Source organism: Salmo salar, unplaced genomic scaffold (assembly GCF_965601325.2).
Source record: "Salmo salar unplaced genomic scaffold, fSalSal1 ptg000257l, whole genome shotgun sequence".
NCBI classification, from domain to species: domain Eukaryota; kingdom Metazoa; phylum Chordata; class Actinopteri; order Salmoniformes; family Salmonidae; genus Salmo; species Salmo salar.
In genome coordinates, this window is record NW_027675339.1 from 2610406 (window position 1) to 2617738 (window position 7333).

The window sequence follows — 7333 nt, forward strand, 5'->3', positions numbered from 1 at the left end:
TAGGAGCATAACGACTGCTGGTGTAGCCTATTACCAGAAACTATAGGAGCATAACGACTGCTGGTGTAGACTATTACCAGAAACTATAGGAGCATAACGACTGCTGGTGTAGACTATTACCAGAAACTATAGGAGCATAACGACTGCTGGTGTAGTCTATTACCAGAAACTATAGGAGCATAACGACTGCTGGTGTAGTCTATTACCAGAAACTATAGGAGCATAACGACTGCTGGTGTAGTCTATTACCAGAAACTATAGGAGCATAACGACTGCTGGTGTAGTCTATTACCAGAAACTATAGGAGCATAACGACTGCTGGTGTAGCCTAATACCAGAAACTATAGGAGCTTAACGACTGCTGGTGTAGACTATTACCAGAAACTATAGGAGCATAACGACTGCTGGTGTAGACTATTACCAGAAACTATAGCTTAACGACTGCTGGTGTAGCCTATTACCAGAAACTATAGGAGCATAACGACTGCTGGTGTAGCCTATTACCAGAAACTTTAGGAGCAGAACATCAGAATGTACGAAGGCCAGCAGCAGCAGGAGGAGTAGGCTAAGGAAGAGGTTTTTCTGATGGTTAGGCTATCTTGTTTCAGAGGGGTGTCATCAATAGCCCATAATGACAAAGTGAAAACAGGTAAAAAACAGAAATACCTTATTTACTGAAGTATTCAGACCCTTTGCTATGAGACTCGAAATTGCTTTCAGGTGCATCTTGTTTCCATTAATCATCCTTGAGATGTATCTACAACTTGTTCGGAGTCCACCTGTGGGAAATTCAATTGATTGGATATGATTTGGAAGGCACACACCTGTCTATATAACGTCCCAGAGTTGACAGTGCATGTCAGAGCAAAAACCAAGCCATGAGGTCGAAGGAACTGTCCGTAGAGCTCCAGGACAAGCTTGTGTCGAGGCACAGATCTGGGGAAGGGTACCAAAAACACATTCTGCAGCATTGAAGGTCCCCAAGAACACAGTGACCTCCATCATTCTTAAATGGAATACTCTTCCTAGAGCTGGTCACCAGGCCAAACTGAGCAATTGGGGGAGAAGGGCCTCGGTCAGGGAGGTGACCACAAACCTGATGGTCACTCTGACAGAGCTCCAGAGTTCCTCTGTGGAGATGGGAGAACCTTCCAGAAGGACAACCATATCTGCAGCACTCCAACAATCAGACCTTTATGGTAGAGGCCAGACAGAAGCCACTCCTCAGTAAAAGGCACATGACAGCCTGCTTGGAGTTTGACAAAAGGCACCTTAAGGACTCTAAGACCATGAGAAACAAGATTCTCTGGCTTGATGAAACCAAGATTTAACTCATTGGCCTGAATGCCAAGAGTCACATCTGGAGGAAACCTGGCACCATCCCTACGGTGAAGCATGGTGGTGGCAGCATCATGCTGTGAGGATGTTTTTCAGCAGCAGGGACTGGGAGACTAGTCCGGAAAGTATTATGTGAAATTATTTTGATGTGATATGAAAGTACAGCAATTTATGTTTCTAGAAACGTATTGCAATTGAGAATCGATTCACATTTTGATGGAATATTTGGCTATTTTACCTGAACAGAGCCAGTCTACCTCTGAAAATAACATACAGTCCTTGGACCTTGAGGAGTAACGGGGGCAGCAATCAGCAGTAGAAACAATAATAAAGCGAACTCCCTGCCCGTTTCGGTAAAAAGTTGAGGGATGGGGCTGGAGAAATGTAACCATCCATGATATCAACATTCTAGTTTTAACCATGTTTTGAGGATATACAGTGTTTGTTTATATTTACTGATAAACATTGGAGTAAATAAAAGCTTATATTTTGGGTTCTGATGGGGTACGACAGTTGAACTAAGCTCATGAGGCATTTATAAGTGATTTATTCAAGAAACAGATGGGTACATATCATTAATGTATAAGTCCCAAAATGGATGTAACAACTGCTGATTGACCCTTTAAGAGAACATCTTGGGCTAATCTAATAGGAGATATTAAGGACTACAGTATTTCAGGCATTGTCATTGGATGCATTTGATCAATTGTTAACGTTTTGTTGATGGTCCACTCTTGATGTTCTACACGTTACAGTGAAGCTTCAGCCATTCCTACAGAACAACATTAAAGTGTAGAACCCCTTTACTGCATATTGGTTCAACGACTGCAGAGACGGTACTTACTGGTGTTAAACAGATCTCCAACCTCCTCTTCTACCTCCTTCTCCTCTTTCAATGTGACAGTAATCTCCCCCTCCTCCTCTTTCACTCCATAAACTGCATCCTCCTCTTTCTCTTCCTCCTCTTCTTTTACTGTAACATCCTCCTCCTCTTTCACTCTGAACGCGTCTTCCTCTTCTTTCACTGTAACGTCTTTCTCTTCTTCTTTCACTGTAACAGCCTCACCCTCTACTTGTCTTTGTGGTGTGATATCCTCTTCCTCCTCTTTCACTAGAGCTTCTTTCTCCATCCAGCAGACCTCCGCTTCTTTAGCAGGAGGAGAGTAGCTTAGTGAACTCATGGTCGGGGATGTTAGCTAGCTAGCATTAGCGACTAGCCTAGTTCTAAGCTAACTTAGCAAACCAGCTAGCTGACAAACAACGTAAATATATAATTAAATGGGCCAACAAGTACATACAACAGAAGTGTGTTTAATACACAGCGACTAATATACACCAAACCAGTGTAAAGAGCGTGAATGTTGTAGCTATGTTTGCTAGAAAGCTACCGAGGTGTCTGACTAGCTGTTGTTGTTGAAGGAGCGTCCCGTCCACTAGATTATACGTCACACTGGCAGCATCGCCTGAACCTAAAAGACGCACATCGCCATCTGCTGACTGGACTGGGCAACGCAGTTGAGGAACCAAACGTTTATTTTTCATTTATTTCAGGAAAGTTTAATATTATATTAAGTCGTTCAAAGAGAAGCATGTGTTGATTGATTCGTGTTTAATGATTGAGAATTTAAAACAAACGTTACACCCACTACATATTTGCATTGAACCATACTTCTGACATGGATCATTTTTACCCCAGAGGCATATCTTGTATCATAGCCAAAATGTAGTTTATTCAATTCTTCATGACTTTGTCAATCAACTTGTTCTTAATAAATCTATATCATGGTTTAGTGTTTCTGTATCAATATGGACTTTTAACAAATTCAAATCCTTTGGAGTCATTTTGACCCCAGCCAAAAGCACCTTTGATAAATAGGACGTTTATTTCAAATCAAAATCACATTTTATTGGTCACATACACGTGTTTAGCAGATGTTATTGCTGTTGTAGCAAAAATGTTTGTGTTTCTAGCTCTGACAGTGCAGTAATATCTAACAAGTAATATCTAACAATTTCACAACATATACCCAATACACACAAATCTAAGTTTTGAATCTAGGTTTCTCTGTAGACATGATCCATCCCACCAGAGGGTGGAGGGGCTCCTGTATCAGCGGTTTTGATCAGATAGACACCTGCAGATACACAGTATAGTGCCTCCCATGTACTCTCTCCTAAGATTGGAGTTTTCTATACCACGTATCACATGACTGTGTACAAAACTGCCAGCGGTAGAAAACTCTGCCAGTGGTACACAGTGCATTCGTTAAGTATTCAGACCCCTTCACTTTTTCCACACTTTTTAAAGTTACAGACTTATTCTAAAATTGAATAATTTTCCCCCCTCATCAATCTACACACAATACCTCATAATGACAAACAAAAAACAGTTTGCAAATGTATTTACTTAAGTATTCAGACCCTTTGCTATGAGACTCGAAATTGAGCTCAGATGCATCCTGGTTCCATTGATCATCCTTGAGATGTTTCTACAACTTGATTGGAGTCCACTTGTGGTAAATTCAATTGATTAGACATGATTTGGAAAGGCACACACCTGTCTATATAAGGTCCCACAGATTACAGTGCATATCAGAGCAAAAACCAAGCCATGAGGTCAAGGAATTGTCCATATAGCTCTGAGACAGGATAGTGTCGAGGCACAGATCTGGGGAAAGGAACCAAAAAATATCTTCAGCATTGAAGGTCCCCATGAACACAGTGGCCTCCATCAATCTTAAATGGAAGAAGTTTGGAACCACCAAGACTCTTCGTAGAGCTGGCTGCCTGGCCAAACTGAGCAATCGGGGGAGAAGGGCCTTGGTCTGGGAGGTGAACAAGAACCCGATGTTCACTCTGACAGAGCTCCAGAGTTCCTCTGTGGAGATGGGAGAACCTTCCAGAAGGACAACCATCTCTGCAGCACTCCACCAATCAGGCCTTAATGTAGCAATGATTAAAGTGTCAAAATGTATTTCAATGGACAATTCAGTGAACTGTTCTGTGAAAGGTGTTGGCTAGAGATGACATGCAGGAGCTTGCAGGGATTTGTAGTCTTGCATGTCGTCTACTTTGATGCATTTTAGAATCCGAGAGTAAAGAGACACAAATATATTGATAAAGTATTTGTATTTATTATGGATCCCCATTAGTTCCTGCCAAGGCAGCAGCTACTCTTCATGGGGTTTATTATGGATCCCGATTAGTTCCTGCCGAGTATGGTCAGGGAGCGTGCCAGCCTGTCTGAACCACCCCTGAATTAACAGGTATAAATGATGGGTTATGAACTAACAGGTATAAATGATGGGTTATGAATTAACAGGTATAAATGATGGGTTATGAATTAACAGGTATAAATGATGGGTTATGAACTAACAGGTATAAATGATGGGTTATGAATTAACAGGTATAAATGATGGGTTATGAACTAACAGGTATAAATGATGGGTTATGAACTAACAGGTATAAATGATGGGTTATGAATTAACAGGTATAAATGATGGGTTATGAATTAACAGGTATAAATGATGGGTTATGAATTAACAGGTATAAATGATGGGTTATGAACTAACAGGTATAAATGATGGGTTATGAACTAACAGGTATAAATGATGGGATATGAATTAACAGGTATAAATGATGGGATATGAATTAACAGGTATAAATGATGGGTTATGAATTAACAGGTATAAATGATGGGTTATGAATTAACAGGTATAAATGATGGGTTATGAACTAACAGGTATAAATGATGGGTTATGAATTAACAGGTATAAATGATGGGTTATGAATTAACAGGTATAAATGATGGGTTATGAACTAACAGGCATAAATGATGGGTTATGAATTAACAGGTATAAATGATGGGTTATGAACTAACAGGTATAAATGATGGGTTATGAACTAACAGGTATAAATGATGGGTTATGAATTAACACATCCCCTCCAGGCATTAAAATACATTCAGGACTTCTTATAGTGAGCATAACATAACAATACATGACATCTACAGTGGTGATGTTTCATTATAGAGAACATAACAATACATGACATCTACAGTGGTGATGTTTCATTATAGAGAACATAACATGACAATACATGACATCTAAGTAGCTGAATATTCTTTTGGACTAACAATCTAACAGTTTGAAGGACACAACTCCTGTTATTCTGGTTAAACAGAGAGAGACTAGTTGATTAAGGAGTGGGGATTTTTTTACAATTAGGAAATAATATGTCATGTTTTACTAGTACCTCAGCCGGCATTGTGAATGGTTAGGAAATAATATGTCATGTTTTACTCGTACCTCAGCCAGCATTGTGAATGGTTAGGAAATAATATGTCATGTTTTACTCGTACCTCAGCCAGCATTGTGAATGGTTAGGAAATAATATGTCATGTTTTACTCGTACCTCAGCCAGCATTGTGAATGGTTAGGAAATAATATGTCATGTTTTACTAGTACCTCAGCCAGCATTGTGAATGGTTAGAAAATAATATGTCATGTTTTACTCGTACCTCAGCCAGCATTGTGAATGGTTAGGAAATAATATGTCATGTTTTACTCGTACCTCAGCCAGCATTGTGAATGGTTAGGAAATAATATGTCATGTTTTACTCGTACCTCAGCCAGCATTGTGAATGGTTAGGAAATAATATGTCATGTTTTACTAGTACCTCAGCCAGCATTGTGAATGGTTAGGAAATAATATGTCATGTTTTACTCGTACCTCAGCCAGCATTGTGAATGGTGTCTGATGCAGTGACATACTAGACCATGACAGTAAATCTAATACTTAGGTGTTTTTAGTCATGTATGAAATGTCTGGGGTGGTTCTGTGGTTATAAGTTACTGACCTTGGAAAACATTTCTGGCCATGCTGGCAGGGTCTTAATCAAACCCAATGTCCACCTGGTACACTGGCAGGGTCTGAATCAAACCCAATGTCCACCTGGTACACTGACAGGGTCTGAATCAAACCCAATGTCCACCTGGTACACTGGCAGGGTCTGAATCAAACCCAATGTCCACCTGGTACACTGTGGGCCAAACTTTGCTGTCTCTTTCCATGAAACATGGACACCAAATTAAAGTGCTTGGGAACCAAACAAGTCTTCAGGCAGGTTACTCATGTGGTCAACCAAACCACCTCTATTAGACGTCACCTCTTTGGACCTCGTCTCAGTGAGTTTAAGTTGGGGAAACCATGGAGGAGAGAGCAGCTGTAACACAGTACCTGGTCTAGTTCATGACATTGAGGAGGAGAGAGCAGCTGTAACACAGTACCTGGTCTAGTTCATGACATTGAGGAGAGAGCAGCTGTAACAGTACCTGGTCTAGTTCATGACATTGAGGAGAGAGCAGCTGTAACACAGTACCTGGTCTAGTTCATGACATTGAGGAGGAGAGAGCAGCTGTAACACAGTACCTGGTCTAGTTCATGGCATTGAGGAGGAGAGAGCAGCTGTAACACAGTACCTGGTCTAGTTCATGACATTGAGGAGGAGAGAGCAGCTGTAACACAGTACCTGGTCTAGTTCATGACATTGAGGAGAGAGCAGCTGTAACAGTACCTGGTCTAGTTCATGACATTGAGGAGAGAGCAGCTGTAACACAGTACCTGGTCTAGTTCATGACATTGAGGAGGAGAGAGCAGCTGTAACACAGTACCTGGTCTAGTTCATGGCATTGAGGAGGAGAGAGCAGCTGTAACACAGTACCTGGTCTAGTTCATGACATTGAGGAGGAGAGAGCAGCTGTAACACAGTACCTGGTCTAGTTCATGACATTGAGGAGGAGAGAGCAGCTGTAACACAGTACCTGGTCTAGTTCATGGCATTGAGGAGGAGAGAGCAGCTGTAACACAGTACCTGGTCTAGTTCATGACATTGAGGAGGAGAGAGCAGCTGTAACACAGTACCTGGTCTAGTTCATGACATTGAGGAGGAGAGAGCAGCTGTAACACAGTACCTGGTCTAGTTCATGACATTGAG